Source organism: Oryx dammah, unplaced genomic scaffold (assembly GCF_014754425.2).
Source record: "Oryx dammah isolate SB20612 unplaced genomic scaffold, SCBI_Odam_1.1 HiC_scaffold_6, whole genome shotgun sequence".
NCBI lineage: Eukaryota > Metazoa > Chordata > Mammalia > Artiodactyla > Bovidae > Oryx > Oryx dammah.
The window spans coordinates 9,971,133-9,997,516 of NW_024070190.1; the positions used below are offsets into that span (position 1 = coordinate 9,971,133).

At 44.8% G+C, this 26,384-nt stretch overlaps 1 protein-coding gene and 1 long non-coding RNA gene across 6 annotated transcripts in view; one reads left to right on the forward strand and one right to left on the reverse strand.

Annotated features, from left to right (window-relative positions):
- SIPA1L2 (signal induced proliferation associated 1 like 2) overlaps nt 1-26,384 on the forward strand; it is a 246,651-nt gene that overhangs the window by 45,838 nt on the left and 174,429 nt on the right. For all 5 annotated transcript variants that reach the window (XM_040242739.1, XM_040242738.1, XM_040242742.1 and 2 more), the window contains exon 2: nt 15,020-15,064. The gene's annotated coding sequence lies outside the window, so the exon portion shown is untranslated. The remainder of the gene's footprint in view (nt 1-15,019; nt 15,065-26,384) is intronic.
- On the reverse strand, nt 6,381-19,681 carry LOC120865443. Its single transcript, XR_005721407.1, has 3 exons — nt 19,670-19,681; nt 8,257-8,259; nt 6,381-6,463 (listed from the first exon to the last, which is right to left on the reverse strand). It is a non-coding gene; the product is annotated as an uncharacterized LOC120865443 (long non-coding RNA).

The following is a 26,384-nucleotide window of genomic DNA, read 5'->3' on the forward strand; positions in this document are numbered from 1 at the left end:
GCCAAAGTATTGGAGTTTCAGCTTCAACCTCAGTCCTTCCAATGAACACCCAGGACTGATCTCCTTTAGGATAGACTGGTTGGATCTCCTTGCAGTCCAAGGGACTCTCAAGAGTCTTCTCCAATACCACAGTTCAAAAGCATCAGTTCTTTGGTGCTCAGCTTTCTTTATAGTCCAGCTCTCACATCCATACATGACCACTGGAAAAACCATAGCCTTGACTAGACGGACCTTTGTTGGCAAAGTAACGTCTCTGCTCTTTAATATGCTATCTAGGTAAACTAACATTTCTTAATCATCAGAGAATAATGCATAACTTTCCTTCCAAGGATTAAGCGTCTTTTAATTTCATGGCTGCAGTCACCATCTGCAGCGATTTTGGAGCCCAAAACAATAAAGTCTGACACTGTTTCCACTGTTTCCTCATCTATTTCCCATGAAGTGATGGGACCAGATGCCATGATCTTAGTTTTCTGAATGTTGAGCTTTAAGCCAACTTTTTCACTCTCCTCTTTCACTTTCATCAAGAGGCTTTTTAGTTCCTCTTCACTTTCTGCCATAAGGGTGGTGTCATCTGCATATCTGAGGTGATTGATATTTCTCCCGGCAACCTTGATTCCAGCTTGTGCTTCCTCCAGCTCCACGTTTTTTTACCTTTTGGCTGTATCACACGGCATGTGGGATCTTAGTTCCCAGACCAGGGATCAAACCTGTGCCCCCTGCATTGGCAGCAAGGAGTCTTAACCACTGGACTGCCAGGGAAGTCCCCCTGGTTTAGTTTCTTTTCTATAAAATGCCTTCCAAAGAGCCATGTCTGAATCACCCCGGTTTGTACATCATGCCTTCAAGTAAAAGCTGATGTTTCATGAAAAAGTGGCTCATTTGCCCCTTAGTGTGTTCTCCCAGATGTTTTTCCTGGAACCCCCTGCTGCCTGTGGCATGTAGCTTTTGCTGTGTGCTGCCCTTTCATGCACAGAATGTTGAAAAGCTTGCACTCCAGGACTGAACTTTGCTAAAATTATTTTTCTTCTTTATCAAGGAGACCCTCCTTTTACCTGATCATTTTAACTGCAGCTGTGCAGTACAGTTACCAGGACAGTTGGGCGCCACTGGCTTGTGCTAACGTGCCAGCAGTTTTACATGCTGTAATTCTGTGCCATGGATGCAGTCAAACAGGCAAATAGTGTCTTAGAGTTACCATGAAAGTATTTTGACCTCACCGATCCCTTGGACGACCCTGTAGGATGCCAGCAGGGCCATAGTTTACACTTTTGAGGGTCGTTGCTTTAAGACCTTTGGGAAAATTGCCAAAGGCAGCAGGAGCTAGACCTGGCTTGTCCTAATTGAGGATTCCAGAAATGAGATGGATCACATACAGTGTGCTGGGTGGTGTGGGGGCAGGCGAGGTGTGCAAGTTGCTGGAAAGTGGGACTTTCACTGGGGCCATCACTTCATGCATCCTGAATATCTAAGTCAGTGCCTGGTATGATATGCAAGAAATATAGGTAGTCCTTGGAAGAATTAGACTGAGAGTGAACAGTGGCTGACTTTATTTTTCTGGGCTCCAAAATCACTGCAGATGGTGAATGCAGCCATGAAATTAAAAGACGCTTACTCCTTGGAAGCAAGGTTATGACCAATCTAGATAGCATATTAAAAAGCAGAGACATTACTTTGCCAATAAAGGTCCGTCTAGTCAAGGCTATGGTTTTTCCAGTGGTCATGTATGGATGTGAGAGCTGGACCATAAAGAAAGCTGAGTGCCGAAGAATTGATGGTTTTGAAGTGTGGTGTTGGGGAAGACTCTTGAGAGTCCCTTGGACTGCAAGGAGATCCAACCAGTCATCCTAAAGGAGATCACTCCTGAGTGTTCACTGAAAGGACTGATGTTGAAGCTGAAACTCCAGTACTTTGGCCACCTGATGTGAAGAGCTGACCCATTGGAAAAGACCCTGATACTGGGAAAGATTGAGGGCAGGAAGAGAAGGGGACGACAGAGGATGAGATGGCTGGATGGCATCACCGACTCAATGGACATGAGTTTGAGTATACTCCAGGAGTTGGTGATGGACAGGGGGGCCTGGCGTGCTGCAGTCCGTGGGGTCGCAAAGAGTTGGACAGGACTGACTGACTGAACTGAAACTGAATGGGTTTATAAATTCAGTGTTTTTTTTTTAAAATCAAGTTTATCAAAGTATGTACGTACATGCTAAGTTGCTTCACTCGTGTCCAACTCTGTGCAACGGTAAGAACTGTAGCCCACCAGTCTCTTCTGTCCGTGGGATTCTCCAGGCAAGACTTCTAGAGTGGGGAGCTGTTCCCTTCTCCAGGGCATCTTCCAACCCAGGGATGGAACCCACGTCTCTTGCATCTCCTGCGTTGGCAGGCAGGTTCTTTACCACTAGCACCACCTGGGAAGCCCCAGCAAAGTACATCTTTTACTTGTATTTTATAGGTAACAAAAAAGTTGAGAAATATTAGTTGCACGCCCTTCCCGTCCCAGGCTCTCCTGTGATACCATAATCTTCCTTCGTCCTCTGGCCTTCGCGGTCTGTTTCCTGCTCCTGGAGGTCCCCATCCCAGCTGTGCAGACCCAGCTCAGCAGTGGTAACTGCAGCCTTGGTCGGTTTTAGCTGAAACAGCTGACAGTTGTTTCTCCCCATTGGGAGATGCACCCCAGTGTAAAGGCTGGGGCAGGTTGCTCGTGAAGGCGGTCCTGCTGCGTGGCAGTGCCCTTCGCTCCTGTGTTCCTGGTGTTCTTGCTCCGTGGCTAGGTGGTCTGGCAGTTTCCTTTGTTTTCTATGTGTGAGGTATCAGAAGTTTGTTTTTCTTGGGTGTTTCCAGAAGAGAGGGATTTCCCTGCCCAGAAGAATACCTTGTTGTGTCTGTCAATGCTTTTCTTTGTTCTCCCTTTAAGGAAGTTTATCTTGGTGATAGTGAGGACTAATTTATACTCACATGGGTTAGAATTCCTGCCTTTGGATGGTTATGTGTGTATGCGCGCGTGTGTGCTGTGTCGCTCCATGAAGTGCAGTGAAGTGAAGTCGCTCAGTCGTGTCCGACTCTTTGCAACCCCGTGGACTGTAGGCCGCCAGGCTCCTCTGTCCATGGGATTCTCCAGGCAGGAATGCTGGAGTGGGTTGCCCTGCCCTCCTCCAGGGGATCTTCCTGACCCAAGGACTGAACATGTCTCCTGCACTGGCAAACAGGTTTTTTCCCCAGTGAGCCACCTGAGAAGCCCTGTGTGTGATTATATACATAAACACATGTATATGGATGCATATGTGTATATGTATATTGTTTAGTTGCTAAGTCATGTTTGAATGTTTAGGCCTCGCTGGAATGTAGCCTGCCAGACTCCTCTGTGCATGGGATTTTCCAGGCATTCTTGGAATGGGTTGCCATTTCCTTCTCCAAGGGATCTTCCCAACACAGGGATTGAACCTGTGTCTCATGCATGGGCAGGCGAATTCTTTACTCTGAGTCACCTGGGAAGCCCAATGTATGTATGTATATATAAATAAATAAATTTAAATCATCCAGGATAGCTGGTTACTAGCGAGTTGGTATTTTGCTCCATTTTCTTTTTCTCTTCAGTTTTCTGATTTTGTGTGATGATTTGGGGCACTCTTCCTGTGAACCAGGAATACTCAGGTTGGAGTGAGTCTTTTAGAGCCTGTTGAGATAAGGCCCCATTTCCGTCTGCTCTCTTGTTAGGAATCCCCAGTCATAGAGGCATCACGAGATGATGCAGTCGTCTAGATAAAATATCCAATGAAATATGAATGAATACCTTTCGGGACGTCTGCTCCTGAAGATGTGTACAAGAGAAACCTAGAGACACGCTATGTTATGACTGTCTTTCTAGTTGATTTCACTGTGATAAAGACAGGACCCAAGTGATGGAGAAAGTAGCAGAGGACAGTGTGGACTGAACTGTGTGGATCCTCACTGTCCTGCCTCATCATTGCCCTGGGCAAACAGACAAGGTTTTGAGGAGGAACCAACTCTTGTGTTTTCTTTCATGTGAAAGTTTTCTGAATTAACTGATGAAGCCAAGCTCAGTAAATATTATCTTCATTTTGGGTTGTTCTTTTGTTTTGAAATATCATTCCAACTCTATTCCCTACGTAGTTTTCTCTTTATTACTACTGTTTTTATAGATTTAGAGGTACTACCTTTTTCAGTCTTGCTTACCACATTTTTCTTCCTTTGATCCTATAAAATGTTTCATTCAGTTCAGCGGACCTATGTGAAGCGTGCACAAGTCAATAGCTATGTATGACCAAGCCCCACATGTTTGTGTTCTGCTGTTTCTGCAGGCCCTGAGATTTGCGTGTTCAGTTCCAGCCTCCTTCTGCCTCTGCTTTTCCCCCTCATTTGGTTATTGTGATGAAGGGAACCTTGCTATAGAGAGTGAGTCTCCCAGGACAGTTTCTTCTTGCTTGTTCTCTTTGCATTGTTTCATTGTTGTAGTTATTTACTCTTTTGTTTGTGCACAGGGTCTCAGGTATCAAGTTGCTGGCGCCTTTGGAGTAGAAAGACATTTTGGAGGTGAGAGAAATAGGAAGGAAGGGAGAGGAGGAGAAGGGATATTAGAGAAAAAAGATGATTCCTCCTTGATCAGTTTCCATTTATGCAAAATTCTCAACCTTTGACCTGTCTCTCCCCAGCCCCCATCCCACTTAACTTAGAAACTGTACCTCTTCATCTCTGCTTCTTTAATAAAGCCTATATTGTTCTGTGATGATATATAATATTATGATGACTTCCATAGATACGCTTGTAGAATGACTCCTTTATTGGAGAAAATAGAGACTTAGCTAGAAAATAAGCATTAGCCTCTAGAAAAGCACAGTTTGCTGACTGTTCTAGAACTGTCACCTAAATATCTGATATATTGGCCTGAGAAAACTGATAGATGTTAGGTTTTCTTGAATACGGGGGTTAAACTAAGCGGCTGGGTAGAGGGTAGTCTTTTTTGTTACATTTCAAGTGGTTTCATTGGATGTTTTTCTCGAAATTGTGTTATCAGTTATAGGAGTTAGCTTTGCATTTTCTAGTTTTATGTATATAAAGTAAAGATCTATATCTTGGTTGAATCGATACATAATTGTTTAAAATCTGGACAATTTGAAGTCATGGGGCTTTAAGGAAATACATCCTTATCACTTGGTAAATATTTGATACATATCAGCTATAATACTTTCCTTTTCTCTCCCAAACGTGACAGCACAGGTATTATGTAACTTTGCACTGGCAGATTTGTTTCTTCTGTCCTAGATGTGGCCTGGAGAATCCCAGGGACGGGGGAGCCTGGTGGGCTGCTGTCTATGGGGTCACACACAGTCGGACACGACTGAAGCGACTTTGCAGCAGCAGCAGATGTGGCCAAACCTCTAACAGAGGCATCTGCGTCAATTTATTTCCCCTCCCTCATTTTCCTTCTGTCTGGTTGGCCCAGCTCATCCTGGATTTCCATCTTGTGTATTGTGTTAGGAATAATTTAAATATGATTCAAGAAATTTATCTGATAATGGGTTCTTTCCCTTTCAGTGTAGGAGAATAGAGGCGGCACTCCTAGTAAAGTTACCATTTGGGACATTTTTATCTAGCGACCCAATGGAATGCAGCCCACCAGGCTCCTCCGTAAGACCCCACAAATCTTGTGGCCCAAGTGAAACATAAAACAGAAGCAGTACTGTAACAGACTCAGTAAAGACTTTAAAAGTAGTTTGTGTTAAAAAAAAATCTTAAAAAAGATGTGATGTGTATGTATGTATATACAGAAGAGAATGTCCAGTTCAGTTCTGTCGCTCAGTCGTGTCCGACTCTTTGTGACCCCATGAATCGCAGCACGCCAGGACTCCCTGTCCATCACCAACTCCTGGAGTTCACTCAAACTCATGTCTATCGAGTTGGTGATACCATCTAGCCATCTCATCCTCTGTCGTCCCCTTCTCCTCCTGCCCACAATCCCTCCCAGCATCAGAGTCTTTTCCAATGAGTCAGCTCTTCGCATGAGGTGGCCAAAGGACTGGAGTTTCAGCTTCAGCATCAGTCCTTCCAATGAACACCCAGGACTGATCTCCTTTAGGATGGACTGGTTGGATCTCCTTGCAGTCTAAGGGACTCTCAAGAGTCTTCTCCAACACCACTGTTCAAAAGCATCAGTTCTTCGGCGCTCAGCTTTCTTCACAGTCCAACTCTCACATCCATACAATGACCACTGGAAAAACCATAGCCTTGAGTAGACAGACCTTTGTTGGCAAAGTAATGTCTCTGTTTTTTAATATGCTATCTAGGTTGATCATAACTTTCCTTCCAAGGAGTGAGCATCTTCTATTTTCATGGCTGCAATCACCATCTGCAGAGAATATTACTCAGCCATAAAAAACAATGAAATAATGCCATTTTCAGCAACACGGATGGACCTAGAGATGATCCTACTAAGCAAAATAAGCTAGACAGCCGAATGCCTTATGGTATAAAGTATATCTGAGTTATCTATAAGTGCAGTCTAAGTTATGTTAGAAATAAATGTATCTACAAAACAAAAATAGACTCACAGATATAGAGAATAGACTGTGGTTGGTGATGGGGGAGGGATGGATTTGGAGTTAGGGATTAGCATATGCAAACTACTTTGTATAGGATATATAAACAAGATCCTGCTGTATAGCACAGGGAACTATATTCAGTATCCTGTGATAAACCATAATGGAAAAGAATATGAAAAATAATGTAGATATATATTTGCAACTGAATCACTTTGCTGTCCTGCAGAAATTAAACAACATTGTACATCATACTTCTGTAAAAGTAAGTTTAACAAAAAGATAATGAACATAAAACACCACCTTAAGAAATGGTGTTTTCTTATTTGTCATGTCTTGCTCGTCTTCATGCAGATGATACTGTACACTAGCCAGTGATGGAACAGGAATCTGTTTCAGTGAACATACCGAGTTCAGCGTTCTATTTTCCTGAATAGGTATCCTTATGGGGATGCACATGAATTCATCATGTACGTCTTTCTGATAGTAAAATTGTTGCTAGTTCCCATGTTATTATTATTTTATTATTCATTATGTTTCACACACTGGGTAGAGGAAAGCAGTGTTCACCAAATAGTGTCAGGACTTTCCGCTGCTCCACCCTCTACCTAAGCAATCAGAAAACAACTCTCTGGGTATATGAGCAAGGGTGGAAGTGCAAGGACCTGGAAGGCTGGCTGGAGAGATTGCTGGTGGCTTAGTTGCCTTGGCTGAGAGTTTGGACTTTGTAGTGTTATGGAGCAGTTCAAGCTTTTTAGCTTTAATTAGCAGGAGGTATATTGGCTCCCAGACATCTTCCTTATTTATTTTATTCATGGGAAATACTGAAAGATCCCAGAGTATTTCCTCCACCATATCAAGGCCATTCTAATAGTCATGGTAATTTTTTCTTCAACGTTACAGAAAAATTAATGTAATAAATGTATGGCAAGGGATACAGACTTTGAATTAATTGTACCACCATCCTCAGCAAATGTAAGCTTATCCACTTTTGAGTATTCATTTCACCAACTGTTCATTGATTACCTGCTATGCCTAAGGCTTCTGCTCATTAAATTGAATTTTTTGTAAATAAATCACATATGAGACAGACTGAAAAATGTTAAGAGCAAAAGCAGAAGCTACAAGTAATGGTCTTCTGGAGGCATAGAGAGGAAGCACTGTCTAGGAAGTTTTCTTGGCAACTTTCCCCCTAGAGATGTCTGAGAAGTTCTGTGAGAGTGAAGGCTGCTGGTAGTTTGGGTGATGGGGACAGTTTGATAAAAGGGGCAGAAACAAGAGACCTCAGGACATATTTGTTTGGGAAAGGTCATTTACTGCAGGCTATGACTGTCAGGTCAAAGGTGCTTGGGTCCACTTTGTATAATTATTTGAAGCCTATTTTGAGGTTGAAGTTATGCCCAGTGCAGTTGTGAGCAGGTGCATCCATCTGGACTGTTGGTTGTGAATGACAGAAACCCAGTCTATACCATCTTAGGCAGAAAAGGAAAGGTTTTACTCAAGTGACTGGGATGGTTTGGGAGTAGCATGTTTTAGATGCTGCTGGATCCAGGGGTCCAACATTGGCCTGGAGGCTCTTTCTCTATTGTATCTTGACTCCCCTTCTCTGTTTTGCCGGGTTCTTGAGTGCTTTCCATGGGATCAGCAGGATGGCGGCCAGCGGCTCACATCCTCCTGGCTTAGCTTCCTGAGTGGAAACTGACTTCCATCTCCCAAGATCTCTGCATTATCCCAGAAAACATGTAGACAGCTTGCTTTGGTTCTCCACCCTGATCTAGCCACTGAGGTGAAGGGGAGAGGTTGTTCCCTGAGTGGCCCAGGGGCAGGGGTCCCTTTTGGAGCTAGAAGACGGGGTGCTGGGCAGGCATAGCCTGCGAGTCTAGCGTCGGTGGTGCAGGCAGGCATGTGAGGCACAATGGGACTGGTGCCCAGGCTGTGAGCAGGGATGGAGCGAGGCCTTGTGGGAAGGGCGTGAGCTCTTTTCTAAGTTGAGTTAGGGGTACTGGTGGGTCTTCCATGTGGCAGCTGACTGATGGGGCTCAGAGAGACAGGAATGGCTGGTGTGGTCCCCAAATAAGCCATTGATGATAGACATAGATGTCGAGTAGGCAAGCCCACTGGGGAGGAGCAGATACCAGGTAGAATCACGTGCAGCCTTTCCAGGCTGCCATGTTGGTGATTTCCTATGGCTTAGCTTGTCCTGTGGGAATTCCATTTGAAAATGCCCAGCATTTTCCTTAGGCGCACACCTACCCCTGTCCTTATTCTCCATGGTGCTCAAGCCAATAACTTTCTCCTTTCCTCTTTCCTGCCTTTTCTCTTCTTTCCCCCTCCTACTACTCCCCCCTTCTTTCTTCTCTTTCTGGAAGATATTTACCAGGTGCTTCTAAAGTGAAAAATATGGTGCTTAGTACTGGCCATGGTGTCATGAACCAGACCTGGTCCCTGCCCTCCCGAGGGTTTCCCAGATGGCGCTAGTGGTAAAGAACCTGCTTGCCAGTGCGGGAGACCTAAGAGACTCGGGTTTGACCCCTAGGGGAGGAAATGGCAACCCACTCCAGTTCTTTTGCCTGGAGAATCCTATGGACAGAGAAGCTTGCTAGGCTACGGTCCATTGTGTCGAAAAGAGTCAGACACGAGTGAAGTGACTTAGCACGTACGCCCAGTCTCCTGAAGTCTAGACTCAGAAGCCATTGTTTAGGGCTCGATGGAGTTCTCTGTGAGGAGTGGTGTTGTGGGCTTTGTGGGATTTTCCATGAGGTTTGCAGAGGCATCTAAGTCCTAAATTCTTCCTCACCCTTGGGCTGGGATGGGGGAGAGGAGAAGGCCTGCATCAATGTTGGATACACATGTATAGATTTTCCTGACAAAATGGGTCAGGGGGCAGAGCTCCCTTAACTCCCCACACCTTTGCTGTGTTTTAGCTGCTCCAGTGTTACCTACTTTCCCCTTTTTTCTCCACGTCTCTCCTCCCAGCTGAAGTTTGGCCTCCTCCTTAGTCCTCTCACAGTACCTACCAGAGACTCTTCCATTATATTCTGTTGACACTCGGTCCCCGTCTTCTGTGGAGTGAGTGGTTGGCTTGCTCCATCAGGCAGAAAGCTTCAAGTGGCAACAGCTCCTAGTGCTGAGGAAAGAGTTTGAGTGCTGGAGGTGTTAAAAGAATATTGTTAAATGTTAAAGTAACTGCAAAGGGATTCTGTTTCCAGTCTCTTTCTCTCTTCTTATCTCTACCCGACTTAGAAAAATAAAACAAAACACCGGGGTAAATATGCAGTGGAATATTATTCAGCCTTAAAAAATCAGGTCATCCTGTCCTGTGACCACATGGATGAGTCTAGAGGACCTCATGCTCAGTGAAATAAGCAGACCCTGGAGGACAAGAACTGCATGATTCCACTTAAAATAATCAGACTCAGAGAAACAGAGCAGGATGGTGGTTGCCAGGGGCTGGGCAGGAGAGGAAATGGGCAGTTACAGTCCAGTGGGTATAAAGTTTCAGTCACATACATACAAGGAATAGGTTCTAGAGTCTGCTGTGCAGTGTTACGCTTGTAATTCGGTGTTGAATTGTGCACTTAAATGTGTTATGATGGTTGATCTCTTTTGGTTAAGAGAGATGGTTAAGTCTTCTTTTGTTGTTTAGTCACCAAGTCGTGTCCCACTCTTTGTGACCCCATGGACTGCAGCATGCCAGACCTCCCTGTCCCTCACTGTCTCCCAGAGTTTGCCCAAACTCATGTCCATTGAGTTGGTAATACCATCCAACCATCTCATCCTCTGTCAAGCATTCTTAGCACTTGTGTGTGTGTGTGTGTGTGTCTGTGTGTGTCTGTGTGTGTGTGTGTGTGTCTGTGTGTGTGTCTGTGTGTGTGTGTGTGTACAGCCACGAAAGGGGGGAAATAGAAACAGTCCCTGAGTGATAGCAGTGCTTTGTGTTGGGCACACTGGGATCACAGTGTGACTTGAGGGGTGAGGAAATGTCTCGGGTTGAGAGTCTCATTGCACTGACCTGATTCACGGTGAAAACAGACTCCTCTGCCTGGCCAGTCATCTGCTCCAGGTTTGTAGCACATGTTTTAACATTGAGCTGACATCTTGTTCGTAATTTAGACATTGCTGTGGCCTGGACACTGGTATTAGAGAGCACTGGGGCCGTGTGTATGTGTGTGTACAAGTATTGAGACAGGCCTGGTTCCTGGTGCTGGTGAGTGGTCACTGATGTTGAGTGCTGGACATCGACAGGTGAGCTGGTATCCAGAATGCATTTGCTGGAGCAAGTGGCATCACCTGACATCCATCTACAGAATCCCCACGATTCAGAAGTTCTCTCCCTATGTGATTGGCTGTTGGAATCTGGGCCTGGGTGCAGATCCATGTGGACTGTGCGTCTGGAGTGGGTGAGGTCTGGGTTCGGGTTCTTGGCCTGCTGATGATGGGGAGGTGTGACCGTGGCTCATGGTGCTGGCGGCGGCGCACCCACTGGCCCCTGAGCCCTGCTGCAGGGCAGGAAGAGGCGGGAACCCTGCTGCTCAAGACCGAAGGTCACACGTGCGTGGATAGAAATCCGCGCTGATGACTTGGCCCCTCGGAGGCATCTCTTTATTTTGAGAGGAGTTTTTATTTTTAAGTTAAAAATGCAAGAATAAAACGTGGCCGTTCTCTGATGCTGGCTGGCTTGCTTGCCCTGGAATACTAACAAGCATGTCCTTATAGTCAGTGGAGAAATGGTGATTTTTGAGCTGGAGGGAATATTTGTATTCTTCACAGTGGAAAGAAAATATTTGCCTTCACTTTCTCAGAACCCGTTTTCACTAGGGAAACAGCTGAGGAACCTGCTGGTGGGGACAGAGGGCCGGGCCGCCCTGTGCCTGCAGACACAGTTTTCTGGCGGAGCTTCTGGCTGAGGTGTGAGGGGCCTCTGGGCAGCGGGTGGAGGAGGAAGGCCCCTCTTCCTGATCCTCTGTGACGGTCCCCGCCGAGGTCTGCGGCTTGGGAAGGCCGCGCTGCAAGAAAAATGTACTTCTTTTTTTCTCCAGAGCCAAAACAATAGCTAGTTCTCTCATATAAACCACCTGCTTGGTAGGAAATGGAGCAAAACTCTCAAGTCCCAGTGCCACTCAGAGGATTTGTGGTTTCCCTTCCTGTCTGTAAACAAAAGCAGCTGGTTACAAGAGCCAGGCATTAATTGTTTACAGGATGTTTGCTGTACCAAAGGAAGGAAAAGTGCCTTTTACAGAGTTGCAGTCATTGTGTAGGGGGTATTAGAACATAATTTAAGGGTGAAGAGAAATTAACTACATGATACTTAGTCATGAAACGCAGATAGTTTAATCAGGAGGATTTTTGAAGACTTATTTTGTACACTAAAGTTGAGGGTTTTATAGTAAATCAGCATAAAAAATGTAGAGCCTCTGTAGAGGGAAAAAAAAAAGATTCTTAAAAGTTTGAAAAATCGTGAGGCTTGGAGACTTGAAAATTTTTGTCATTTTACAAGTTCATGCTTTGTTAGCAAGAAGCTTTCCGCATTTGTAGTGCAGTTGCGTCTCCCACGTGGGCTGCCTTTGGGTACGTTTTGGTATAAGGACTGCTGTGCCCGTGTGTGTGTGTGTGTGTGTGCTCCAAGGTGTAGACCGACTGTCTCCTTCACCAGCTCCTACCTAGCGTAGGAGCTCATAACCAGGAGGCGGGTGGTGAACATTTGCCGAGTGGATGAATGCACGGGTGGGTCTAACACATTAGTGAAAATTGAAGCCATATGATACCCATGAATAGATTATTTTCTGATTATCTGATGTTAGGAACCCTTTTTGATGAATGCTATTTTTGTTTTAAATTTATACGTATAAAATCCTTTATTTATTTAGGCTGTGCTGGGTCTTTGTTGCTGTGCATGCATTCTCCAGTTGCGGAGAGCGGGGGCTACTCTTTACTTGCAGGGCTCCGGCTTCTCATCTCGGTGGCTTCTGTTGCTGTGGGTCATGGGCTGTAGGGAGCATGGGTAGCTGTATTTTCTGCACGTGGGCTCAGTAATTGCAGCTCCCGGGCTCTGGAGCCCAGGCTCAGTAGCTGTGGTGCATAGGTTTAGTTGCTCCTTGGCATGTGGGATTTTCCTCAATCAGAGATCAAAACTGTGTCTGCTGCATCGGCAGGTGGACTCTTTACCACTGAGCCACCAGGGAAGCCCGATGAATGGTATTTTTTGGATTGTAGTGAAATAGATATGATATTTTTACCATTTTAAGTGTATAATTCAGTGGCATTAATTTATATTCACCTTGTTGTACAACCATCACCACCATCCGTCTTTGGAGCATTTCCACCTTACCAAACAGAAAATTTGTATTTATTAAACACGAACGCCCTGTCCCCTGTCCCCAGCTTCTGGCAACCATCGTTCTCCTTCCTGAGTCTAGAAATTTGACTCCTGGTTACCTCGTATAAGTGAAGTCATACAGTACTTGTCCTTTTGTGCCTGGCTTACTTTATTTAACAAAATGTCCTCAAAATTCATCCGTGTTTTGGTATATGTCTTAATTCCCTTCCTTTAAAAGGCTGAATAATGCTCTGTTGTATGGATAAAGCATAGTCTGATGGTCACTTGGGTTGTTTTTCCTTTTTAGCTGTTGTGGATAGTATTGTGATGAACCTGGGGGTATAAATATCTGTTTTAGTCTCTGTTTTCAATTCTTTTGCGTATATATCCACGTATGTCCAGAAGTGGAATTGCTGGATCATATGCTAATTCTATTCTTTTTTTTTTGAGAAACTTTCCATACCATGCTTTAGGTTTTTAAACTCAGAATTGGCTATATTGGCTGCATAAGTTATGCCAATGAGAATTTCCTTCCTCTCTCCTCCTCTTGCACATAATGTTAAATTCAGCTGCAATTGAAGGACAAGTAATAGTACCTCTTCACCCATGGTTTCAATTCTTCATGCAAATTGAGGCAGATTAGAAAAGGAGGCTTTCAGAAGCCAAGACCTGTCATAGCCTTTTTGATAGGTGACCCTAGAATGTGTTAGGGGCACCATTCATACTGAATGGGGACAACAGTTGTAAGCCTGGCGTGGAGCGGGTGTCTTGCAGGCAGCAGAGAAGCCCGTCAGTAGTGTTTCTTCCAGGCTGTGCTCACTTTGTTGCAAACGGAGTCCGTTAAGTGCCATGTGTGAGAGTGGGCCCTAGCCACTTTGCTCCAGTTTAGTTTGCAGAAATTCTCATGATTCTTTTTTTTTTTTTTTAATTATGTATAATAAGAGATCACGGTCTTAGGAGCCAGGCTGACTCGAGTTCATACCCTGTTCTCTGTGACTTGCTTTGGGTGCTTTGGGCAAGTAACCAGTCTTTAGAGCACCAGTCTCCACTCCAGGGGCGAGGCGGAAAGGCCAGATTTATTTTTTTCTTTTTTAATTAAAGTTTATTTGATTTACAATGTTGTGTTAATTCCTGCTGTACAGCCACATAACTCAGTTATACATATATATCTATTCTTTTTTATATTCTTTTCCGTTAAGGTTTAACACAGAATATTAAATATGGTTCTCTTGAGCTTTTTTTTAAGATGATTGTGAATTTGTAAGTGACACATGTTTAGTAGGGCGCCTGGCGCATAGTGCTGTGTACTGACCACCGCTGTTCTTCAAAGCAGATGCTGTTTAATAGAAAGTGAAAAAAGTGAAAGTGTTAGTTGCTCAGTTGTATCTGACTCTTTGTGACCCCAAGGACTGTAGTCCGCCAGGCTCCTCTGTCCATGGAGTTCTCCAGGCAAGAATACTGGAGTGGGTTTCCACCTTCTTCCTCAGGGGATCTTCCTGACCCAGAGATCAAACTGGGGTCTCCAGCATTGCAGGCATCGAAGCCACTAGGGAAGCCTGCTGTTTAATAGAAGTTGGCTCCAGAATAGCTACCTGGAGCAGCAGTTCTCAAATTTTTGGTCCTAGGTCCCCTTTACACTTAAAAATGAGTCAGGATCCCAAGGAGCTTTTGATTACACAATCAAAATCTTATCTCAACTTATACTTATCTCTGCTGATACTCACAGTGTTGGAACTAAAGTCAAGACATTTAAAAATATTTCTTAATTCATTTGAAATGGCAATAAGCCCTATAGTTTTTATTATAAATAATATGTGTCATGAAATCACTATTTTCCAAAAGAAAAGACATCAGTGAGCAGATGACCTTGTTTTAGATTTTTTTTGCAAATCTCTTACATATCTGGCATCAGAAAATAAGCTAGATGCCCCTCTCTCTACACCATGATGTGTCTGCCTCTAGGAGACCGCACTACATTTTGTGTCCTGGTTTTGGTTTTGGCTTTGAATTTGGATTTGAAAAGGGCTTTGACCTGCGAACCTCTGAAAGGGTCTTGGGAAGTCCAGGGTCCTCAGATCACACTCTGAAAACTTCAGAGCAGGAGTTTCTCTGTGAGTCTGAGCTGGGTCTCTTTCTTCTCTTCCAGGATCTTGCTCTTGGCTGGTAAGCAGGAGCCCACCACCTCAGCCAGGTAAGCCTGCCAGCAGGTCGGACCTGCAAAGCCATCCTTACCTCCGCAGCTGCTTCCAGTTTGAAAGTGTGCTTTTCAAAAAAGATGCTTTCTGTTCCCCTTGGCTTGCAGACTGAATGTTCTGATTTGTCCCTCCTCCAGAGCAGACAGGACTTCCCAGGTGGCTCAGTGGTAAAGAACCCGCCAGCCTATGAAGGAGACATAGGAGACATGAGACTCGGGTTCAGTCCCTGGGTCGGGAAGATCCCCTGGAGGAGGGCATGGCACCCCACTCCAGTATTCCTACCTGGAGAATTCCATGGACAGAGGAGCCTGGCAGGCTATAGTCCAAGGGGTAGCAAAGACTCAGACATGACTGAAGCAACTTAGCACGCACGTACAGCAGACAGGGGTGAGCATTCCTCTGAGAAGCCTCTTTGGTTTGGAGTTGCCTACATTGGGGGCCTCGGGGAGTCACTTGCAAGTTCCAATTATTAGTTTTCTTTCCTTCCTTCCTTCTTCACTTTCTTCTTTCCTTTTCCTTACTTCCTTTTTTTCCCTTTCTTTCTTCCTTTCTTTCGTCTATTCAGCTATCATGTGGATGCAGTTAGAAAAGTCTGTGTTGAAATCCTCATAGGGTTGTTTTAACATGGGTTATCTTTATACCCAATTCAAGGCAACATCACAAATCTATTCAACAAATCTGTTGTTTAAAAAAAAATATGAGTGGAGTTCATTTGTTTTGATTCTTTCTTTTCTCTTTTGCAAAGCCTTTTATTCTCACACATTTATATGTAATAAGAACATTGTAATTGATGAGCTGCTTTGCTGTTGTTTAGTTGCTAAGTCGTGTCTAACTCTTTTGTGACCTCATGGACTGTAGCCTGCCAAGCTCCTCTGTCCATGGAGTTTTCCAGGCTAGAATACTAGAGTGGGTTGCCATTTCCTTCTCCAGGGGATCTTCCTGACCCAGGAATAGACCCTGCATCTCCTGCATTGCAGGCAGACTCTTTACTGCTGAGCCACAAGGGAAGTGTTGCATAATCCTGTATAGATCATTTTATCATTCCATGTCCTCGTTTCTCATTGATGAAGTTAGGACTTATTTAACCCTCATCCAGGCTTAGAAGCCTGTTTATCAGAAGATTAGAAGACTTGTTATGTGGGATAAGTCAATTATGATCATTAAGGGATTACTTAGAAAAATTTGGGTTGAGCTCCAAATTGTTATTCGTACGAAGATGAATAAAATTTTCCGAGACAGCCGGTACCATGGTGTGATAGTGGTGTGCATTTCATTCGTCCTTCAGATTTCTAGTAAAAATTTTTAACTCCTTTGGTGTCTTCTTATCAGAAAGCAGCTGTTTTGATGCCTGGACTATTATCTCGTTCCTCCTTTCTCTGCTCTCAGCTTCACATCCAACCTCCTGCCTTTCTGGAAGGAAAATAAATATTGTCATGGTGGTGCTAGGCTTCTTTGTGATCCTGTCCTTTTTTCTTTTTGGCCAGTTTTGTTAAGGTCAATAGAATTCTAGGACTCCATGGACCTCCAGAGGGACCATCATTTATCTCCATTTACTTAAAATATTCTCAGACTGTTAAGTTCCTCATGATCTTGCCCAAGTTTCTGAATCAAAAGCCTAGTTTCTCAATTTGATCTATTAGGAAACAGCACCAACGGGTGTAGGGTGTAGGGGTGGGGGTCATTTGCTTGCTGATGGCAGCAACAATACCATATGTTGTCAGGACCCAGATGCCAAGAGTGAGGTGAAACTGTGACGCTTGGGCATCAGGAAATGCATTTGCTTATATGGAAGACTAATCTCATCCTCAGGTTCGTCTTTTTTGCTCCTATATTCATGAAAGTTAAAGGGGCATTAACATTCTCCAGATTATGTTTAAAAACATTTATATCCCACTAGCAGCCAGATTTAGAAGAGCTTACCCGCCTCAGGGAGACAGTCTTAAAATCTGAAGACCTAAGGGGAGAGAAACCCTGGATCCTCCAGTTACACGTGTCCTAGAGGGTGATTGGGTTCAATAATTGTTTATTGGATAATTTCTATAAGTGGAACCCTCTGGTAAGTGCCAAGGGGAAGAAGATGATTAAAATGCAGCCCTTCCCTTTCAAGAGTTTACAATCTTAACGGGAAGGAAAAAAGTATATACAAGTAGCTCTAATACAGGTTTCACATCCTGTAGGCCTCAGATGCTGAGATAACGCTAGTGAGCTGAGACGACCCCTCTACGATGCCTGGCATGCCCTGGGCACTTTATACACACATTTCAGTGGACAAATAAATGCATTTAGACATGTCCATTTTGGTATACTTTATTCACAGCAACAAAAAAAAGGATGTGCAGAAAGAGAGGATTTGAGAGATTTCATGGGACCCAGAGATTATGAGAATTTGGTGAGGTCTCCAACAGCTTAGGGCAGGCGGGTCAAAGTCCCCCACATAAGATGCCTTTCTCCTGTATCCCAAGACCAGTCCTACTGGTTCCCGGCCTCCTCTTCCCAAGCCTGGGAGAACACTTATTAGTTTTCTGTTTTCCCTGAACCCATCACTTGTTTTCAAGTGATGACTTGAACAGAATAGGATTTGGTCCCTCATTTGATAGGTCTAGCACCTTGGTTTCTCATGGACTGGTTCAGTGTAAGCAGATTTAAAACACAAAACCAATCCTGCTTTGTACTAGGAATTCTTTTTCTTAAAAAAAAAAAAAATCAGTCAATTAATTAAGTAATTTCTGGCTGTGGTGGGTCTTTGTTGCTGCCTGGGTTTTTCTCCAGTTGCTGCAGCGTGGGGGCACTCACTAGTCAGCGTGCGGGCCGCTCAGGGTGGGGGCTTCTCCTGCCGTGCAGCACCGGCTCTAGGGTGTGCGGACTCGAGCAGTTGCGGTGCACGTACATGGGCTCAATAGTTGCATCCCCCTGGCTCTGGAGCGCAAGCTCAGTAGTTGTGGCATACGTGTACTTGCTCTGCAGCAGGTGGGATCTTCCTGGAGCAGGGATCAAACTCATGTCTCCTGCCTTGGCAGGCACCACTGAGCCACCAGGGAAGCCCCTCGGAACTATTTTTTTAATGGACAAAATGACACAACTAGGGATTTCTTTCTTTTCTCTTTTTCCCAATTTCTTGTTCTTCCCATTAATTTCTGTCTGGTTGAATACATGACAGTGTGCCCATTATATTACAAATGATTTTTTTCCCCCTAAAATGTGATTCTGATCAATTTGATCACATGAGGGGGACTTCATGATCAAATAGTCTTACTGTATCTGCAGCCCATTCCCTTTTTCTTCTAATAATTATGGTTGTGCATTATTGCAGCTTTATCTGCTCTCTCTTTACTGTGTAGTAGGTACTGTTGGGTACTCATGTCATGTTCCAACAGCACTGAACTAGATATTACCATTCCCCTTGTAGAAATAAGGGAACTGGGTCCAAGGGAGCATAAGTGCTTTGTTCAAGGTCACAGAACTAGTCATTATGGAGCCCTGAGGACCTGGGCTGTCCCAACTCACTATGACCTGGCTTTACTGTGTGGTAGGTACTGTTGGGTACTCATGTCATGTTTCAACAGCATCAGCGATCAGTGCAAAGCAATAGAGGAAAACAACAGATTGGGAAAGACTAGAGATCTCTTCAAGAAAATTAGAGATACCAAGGGAACATTTCATGCAGATGGGCTCGATAAAGGACAGAAATGGTATGGACCTAACAGAAGCAGAAGATATAAAGAAGAGGTGGCAAGAATACACAGAAGAACTGTACAAAAAAGATCTTCACAACCCAGATGATCATGATGATGTGATCACTCATCTAGAGCCAGACATCCTGGAATGTGAAGTCAAGTGGGCCTTAGAAAGCATCACCACGAACAAAGCTAGTAGAGGTGATGGAATTCCAGTTGAGCTGTTTCAAATCCTGAAGGATCATGCTGTGAAAGTGCTGCACTCAATATGCCAGCAATTTTGGAAAACTCAGCAGTGGCCACAGGACTGGAAAAGATCAGTTTTCATTCCAATCCCAAGAAAGGCAATGCCAAAGAATGCTCAAACTACCATACAATTGCACTCATCTCACATGCTAGTAAAGTAAAGCTCAAAATTCTCCAAGCCAGGGTTCAGCAATACGTGAACCGTGAACTCCCTGATATTCAAGCTGGTTTTAGAAAAGGCAGAGGAACCAGAGATCAAATTGCCAACATCTGCTGGATCATGGAAAAAGCAAGAGAGTTCCAGGAAAACATCTATTTCTGCTTCATTGACTATGCCAAAGCCTTTGACTGTGTGGATCACAATAAATTGTGGAAAATTCTGAAAGAGATGGGAATACCAGACCACCTGACCTGCCTCTTAAGAAATGCAGGTCAGCAAGCAACAGTTAGAACTGGACATGGAACAACAGACTGGTTCCAAATAGGAAAAGGAGTCCATCAAGGCTGTATATTGTCCCCCTGCTTATTTAACTTCTATGCAGAGTACATCATGAGAAACGCTGGACTGGAAGAAACACAAGCTGGAATCAAGATTGCCGGGAGAAATATCAATCACCTCAGATATGCAGATGACACCACCCTTATGGCAGAAAGTGAAGAGGAACTAAAAAGCCTCTTGACGAAAGTGAAAGAGGAGAGTGAAAAAGTTGGCTTAAAGCTCAACATTCAGAAAACGAAGATCTTGGCATCTGGTCCCATCATTTCATGGGAAATAGATGGGGAAACAGTGGAAACAGTGTCAGACTTTATTTTTGGGGGCTCCAAAATCACTGCAGACGGTGACTGCAGCCATGAAATTAAAAGACGCTTACTCCTTGGAAGAAAAGTTATGACCAACCTAGATAGCATATTCAAAAGTAGAGACATTACTTTGCTGACTAAGGTCCGTCTAGTCAAAGCTATTGGTTTTTCCTGTGGTCATGTATGGATGTGAGAGTTGGACTGTGAAGAAGGCTGAGCGCCGAAGAATTGATGGTTTTGAACTGTGGTGTTGGAGAAGACTCTTGAGAGTCCCTTCGACTGCAAGGAGATCCAACCAGTCCATTCTGAAGGAGATCAACCCTGGGATTTCTTTGGAAGGAATGATGCTAAAGCTGAAACTCCAGTACTTTGGCCACCTCATGTGAAGAGTTGACTCATTGGAAAAAACTCTCATGCTGGGAGGGATTGGGGGTAGGAGGAGAAGGGGACGACCGAGAAGGAGATGGCTGGATGGCATCACGGACTCGATGGACGTGAGTCTGAGTTAACTCCGGGAGATGGTGACGGACAGGGAGGCCTGGCGTGCTGCGATTCATGGGGTCGCAAAGAGTCGGACACGACTGAGTGACTGAACTGAACTGAACTGAACAGAGGACCTAGGCTGTCCCAACTCACTATGACCTGGCCCCAGGGCTGGGTGTCCAGTTGAAGGCTGAGTCATCCTGTTAGTCTTATAGAGATGTCACAATGTGATTGCTTCTGCAGACAGCTATGAGAGGAACAGAAAGAAGAGTTTGTACAATTAGATTAATAAGATGGCTGTATATTGATCATTCGTAAAGATAAGCTTACTGATACTGTGTAAAACCAAATGGAATCCTGACATCACTTTAAGGATGTGTGGTGGAATAAACATAGAACAATTTTGCATATTCTGAAACTGCAGTGAATGCTGAGTGAATGACCTGCCCGCACCCTGAAGACCTTCTTGTATCAAGCCTCTTAAAACACACTTGTCCTTAAGGGTCATGAGTACCAGATCTTTGACAGCTTTGCTGGTTTTTTGGTGGCTTCTCAGTTTAAATGATAATTTGGCACGATTTCTGAAGGGTGACTGTGACCAATATGAATATCAGTGCATTAGGGATTATCATTAGGAAATACTTAAAATGCGTTATGTCAGACATTGCGTATGCTATCTACAGCATTACCACTCATGAAACACCCACAGTTCTGTCCTGTAAAGACTGTATTCCCTTGGAGACAGGCTGCTCACACCCATCTTGGTTCAGGAACCTGAGAGTCAACATGGCTTTTTTAGAGAACATGTAGTTTTGTAAGTTTTCTTCCCTTTGTTTAAAAAAATTTTTTTAATTAATTTATTTGGCTGTGTCTGGTTTTTTTTTTTATGGCACACAAGCTTCTCTCTAGCTGTGGCTCGCAGGCTAGGTGTGGGATCTTAGTTCCCTGACCAGGGATCGAACTCACATCCCCTGCATCGTAAGGCGAATTCTTCACCACTGGACCACCTCCTTTGTTTTCATTAAATATTACTCTTTGGAGAAAATATCAGTGGAAGATTTCAATGGAAGTGTTCCACATTGGAACAGTGGATGGTGTTAAGATCTGGATTCTGAGGTAAAATACTGTTTTTCCTTGATAAAAACAACTTTACCTGGTAATTAGTAGAGTGTCTGATAGAAGCAGAGAAGCAAAGCAAGTGTCCCCTCTGAGAATCACGCCGAACTCCGCAGTCCTCCTGCCCTTTGTTTTCTATGACTGGGAGGCTGCAGATAAGGCTCCTTTGTCCCCTTTACACCTTGAGACACAGTAGGAGTCAGGGCGTGGCAGCTTTCCCTTCTGGAAGGTTGTTCAGGGAAAGGAGCAGAGTCCGCGCGTTGGGTGAAATGTCCCAAGTATCTGTATTTAATTACCTGCTAACAGATGTGAGCGTGTTTCCTGTGGCTGCTGTGGCACTGAAGCTTCTCTCTAGTTGTCATGCTCTGGCTTCTCTAGCTGTGGCGTGCAGGCTTGGTTGCCCCGTGCGGCATATGGGCTCTTGGTTCCCTGACCAGGGACTGAACCTATGTCCCTTGCACTGGAAGGTGGATTCTTAAACACTGGACCACCGGACAAGCCCCTAAACACACTGTAAAAATCAGACGCCTCGATTCTGTCTTCTCCTCAATGTAGTGAGGCAGCTGCCAACCCTTTCTGTTTCAAGCTTCTCTTTCCTTCAGTGGGAGCAGCTCTGAGGTCGTCTTCCCACCCTGTCGGTGAGGGTACTCCAAGGACAGAGGTCGCCCAGACACTTCAGGAAAGTCGAGCTCTCAGTTGCCCGAGCCGACTCCCATGTATTTGCAGACAAACATCTGGAAAATGGACTTGGTGGAAAAACACAGTTTAGTGACAAGAACATTAAAGAACCTTCATTTTAAGGTTGGACGACAACAGGGTTTGCTCTCCAGGTGGTGAGATTATTAACTTAATGTCACTGTTGCTGAAAAGAGAGTGGGTCAGGAGGATGCAGGTCCTAGGCCATGTCAGAGTCCCTGGGACGGCTGCCAAGTGTGGTTTCTTGGCTTTGTGCAGGAAAGAATTAAAGAGTGAGCTGTATTAACATGAAAGAAGATTTATTCAGGGAGGAAACACGCTGAATAGACAAAGGTGGGCCACCTCAGAAGGTGAGAGTGGCACCAGGGTGTGGGGGTGTCAGTTTTTATGGGGGTGGCTGATTTAATAGGCTAATGAATGGGAGAAGTATTTCGGCTATTTTGAGGAAGGGGTGGGGATTTCCAGCAGTTGGGCCACCACCCACTTTTTGCCCTTTTATGGTGGACCTTAGAACTGTCATGGCACCGGTGGGGGTGTCCCTTAGCTTGCTGATGGGTTATAGAGACCATGTGCTGAGGCTCAAGGTCTAGTGGGAGTCAGCTCATCTGCCATCTTGGACCTGTTTGGTTCTAATCAGTTTGTGTTTCAGTGGGTTAGGTCATTCTTTTAAAGGTTGTGCCCTGCTCTTTCCTGTCTTATCACCTTGGGCAATTCACTTAACCTTTTATGTGTCACAGTTTGGATATTGGCAAAATGGAGATGATAACTTATCATAAAATTTTTATTTGAATTCAGAGAGGTAGTGTTTGTTATAACTGATCTAGCTATTTTATTAATTTCCTTTTGATTTTATCTGATAAGTGTGCGTTAAGTCCCTTTGTAAAACACTGTTACTTATTTTCCCCCTCTCAGCTTTATCATCCCCACAATAAAACTCCATGGTGCTTGTTGCTCAGTGTGAGACCCCATGGATCACAGCCCACTAGGCTCCTCTGTCTGTGAGATTTTCCAGGCAAGAATACCGGAGTGGGTTGCCATGCCCTCTTCCAGGAGATCTTCCAGACCTGGGGACTGAACCTGCGTTGCCTTCACTGCAGGTGGATTCTTTATTGTCTGAGCTGCAAGGAAGCCCTTGTAGATTCCCCCTTTTATAAATACATTGAGAAAAAAGAAGAAAAAAGCAAATGCCAAATTAAAATCGGAGATTAAGGAGAATTAAAATTTGGGTTTTAGTTTTTTCATTTTCTCATGATCTTATCTGAGTTTTTGGAAGCTGCCCGTTGTGGCTTGATTTTTATTCTGTCCAGCAGTGGTTTCTAGAAGAGCAGGACTCATGGCCTCTGGGTGGCCCATCCTTGGCAGGCTTCATCCCTGGTGCTTATGTAAGCAGATAGGTTAGGGGTCCCTAGAGAAAGATCTCGACAGGAGAACCCATTTTCGCCTAACCTATTTTGTGACCTAAGCCTCGTCACAACGCTTGCCCTGGAACAGGCCTCAGTGATTAAGGGAGGAGATGGAGAAACTAGGGCTGCGCAGTCAGAAACCAGTGTAGGACTTCCCTGCTGGTCCAGTGTTTGAGGATTTGCCTCACAATGCAGGGGTCATGGGTTCCACGCCTGGTCCTGGAGGATCCCACATGCCGTGGAGCCACTAAGTGTGCCAAAACTACCGAGGCCGCCCGCTTCAGAGCCCGCGCTCGGCACCCAGGGAGGCCACCACGGTGAGGAGCCCACTTGTCACAACCAGAGAAAGCCTGCACGCAGCAGTGGAGACCCAGCAGAGCCCAGAATAAATACGTAAGACTTTTAAAAAAAGAAGAGAAACCGTCGTCCCCCCTGGGGGCAGGGTCCTGGTTCCTTACACCTTTGAGTTCTGCAGAAACTAAGGCCCATCCAGCTGGAGGGTGGAATGCTGATGCTGACCCTTCAGACTTCATTCAGTTAAAGCTTGGACTCTGTTGACTTTTGCCCCAATTCTATGCTGAATTCTCCTCTACTTAAGCCCCTTCATGAACTTGCATGTACCCTTGGCTTAAAATTTCTCAATTTTTCTCTTCGGGGAGACACTGGTTTGGGAAGGATCCCAGTGTTCTCTTTATTCCTTGTGAGTAATTATAAAGCCTTCCTTCTTCCATGCTTTGCCGTGGTCGTGTCTGCACCCACCAAGAGGTGAGCCCATTTTTGGGGTCACACTTACCCCACCCTCTAGGTTTTTGTTGGCTTCCCCTCGCCTTGGGGGGCTTCCCTGGTATCTCAGTGGTAAAGAATATGCCTGCTAATGCAGGAGACTCGGGTTCAGTCCCTGGGTGGGGAAGGTCCCCTGGAGAAGGAAATGGCAGCCCACTCCAGTATTCTTGCCTGGGAAATCCCATGGACAGAAGAACCTAGTGGGCAATGGACCTGACTTGGCATAAAAACTTTGTTTCCTTAAGCAGTGGTTCTTAGCCTCACCAGAGAAGCTTTTAAAATTGTCAGGTATTTAACACTGATACTTAAAAACTGAGTTGGAAACTAAATTTCTGATATCTATATCTTTCAAAACTTGCCCAGGGGAAGACTGAGAACTCTGCTTTAGTGTAAGGGACTGTGAAAGCGGTACAGGCAGTAATCACTATGATGTGGGTCTCTCTTTCCTGTCTATGTGGGGGAAAAAAGACCTCCTAAAGGTGACAGGTGGTGCAGTGGTAAAGAATCTGCCTTCCAGCGTAGGAAATGCAGAGACACGGGTTGAATCCCTGGGTCGGGAAGGTGCGCTGGAGGAGGAAATGGCAACCCACCCCAGTATTCCTGCCTGGAAGATCCTATGAACAGAGGAACCTGCCTGGCTACAATCCATCGGGTCGCAGAGCCTACACGACTGAGCGACTGCACACACATAAAGGTGACAGTGAATATTAGAGGAATGGGGGCCTCACACTCCCCCCCCCCCCATTTTCCTGTGCAGGCTGTTGGGCTAAGTTGGCTTGCTGGCTGTTCAGAAGAGGTGAGGAAGCCAGGGAGGGGGCAGCGCGGGAGCTTGTACTGCCCCGAGTGCATTGGTGTTCTTTCCACCCCTTTGTCTATTGTTTGGAAGTTGAATGTGTAGAGGTGATTCCTCTGTGTGATCTGCTTGCTGAACTGTACTATTTTTAGGCACTAACCCACACAATAGCTTTATAAAAAGGCTATTGAACCTTTTGAGGCTGCTGGATTTTGTCTGACAAGGGCTGAGTTACAAGGAGGCTCTCCCGCCTCCCAGTTCAGGCATGTTGGATTTTTTTGTTGTTTCTTCTTTGGAAAGCGTCTGAATAGCTTCAAAATACAGTTGTTTGGCAGCCTGACAGGTGATGCCAGATATCTGTGTGGTTCTCCTCCAGGCCCCTATTCTCCAGACATAGAGTTTCACAGGTGTATGTTGGGTTGCTAATTTTTATTTTGTCTCCTTTTCCTTTTAAAATGTGCTAAAATATACACAGTTCATACTGCTGAGGGCAAAAGTGAACTCATGAAGCATTTTCTTATTTTTGAGTCTCTGCCCTCCTTCTAAAGAGATGGGTTTTCCTCCATCGAGGGGATCCCCCCGTCTAGGTCTGCTTAACAAGTGGGATTAAACAACAAGCCGGTATGATGTTATTGTAAATTTGTTTTAAAAATGACAGTCAGACCTTACTGGTTCCTAATCCAGTCTCAGTCTATGCGTCCTTCCATTAGGAGGCAGAAGCAAGACTTACTAGTAGTTGTAATGGAAAAACAATTACTCGTCGTGAAATAATGTGATCCCCTTAATGTGTCCACATAATGGAGTGAATATTGTTTGTGATTCTTTTCTTCTTTTTCTCTATCTCTCTTCATTAAAATCCTATAATAGGCAGTGTATTAGAGTTGCCCCTAGATGGCTTTGACTTTTTAAAGTACGTATCTTCATAAAGTTCACTCCCATACTCATTTTCCACCAGGCAGTTAGCCAAGTGAAGGTTCCCTTCCCTGGTGCTTGGTGATGGGTAGGCTCCAGCTTATCTATGACAGCATGCATGATTAATAGGAATGGTGTTAACTCCTTTGTGTCAGTGTTATGAATGTGTGATTCTCCTTGGCTCTTGAGCTGTGCTGTTAGGATCCACGTCCTAGGTCCTATCCATGCCTATCCGTAGGGATATGCCTGGCCTGTCTTGATAAGGGGAACATTTTGGTTTTCCCAGATACATGTGGGTCACTTCCCCTATTGCGTCTCATCAGTATTTCTCTAGGATCTGATACCCTTTACACCTCCTTGGGGGGTTGTTGCCAATTTGGGCAGCTCATCCCTGTTGCTGCCATGGTTA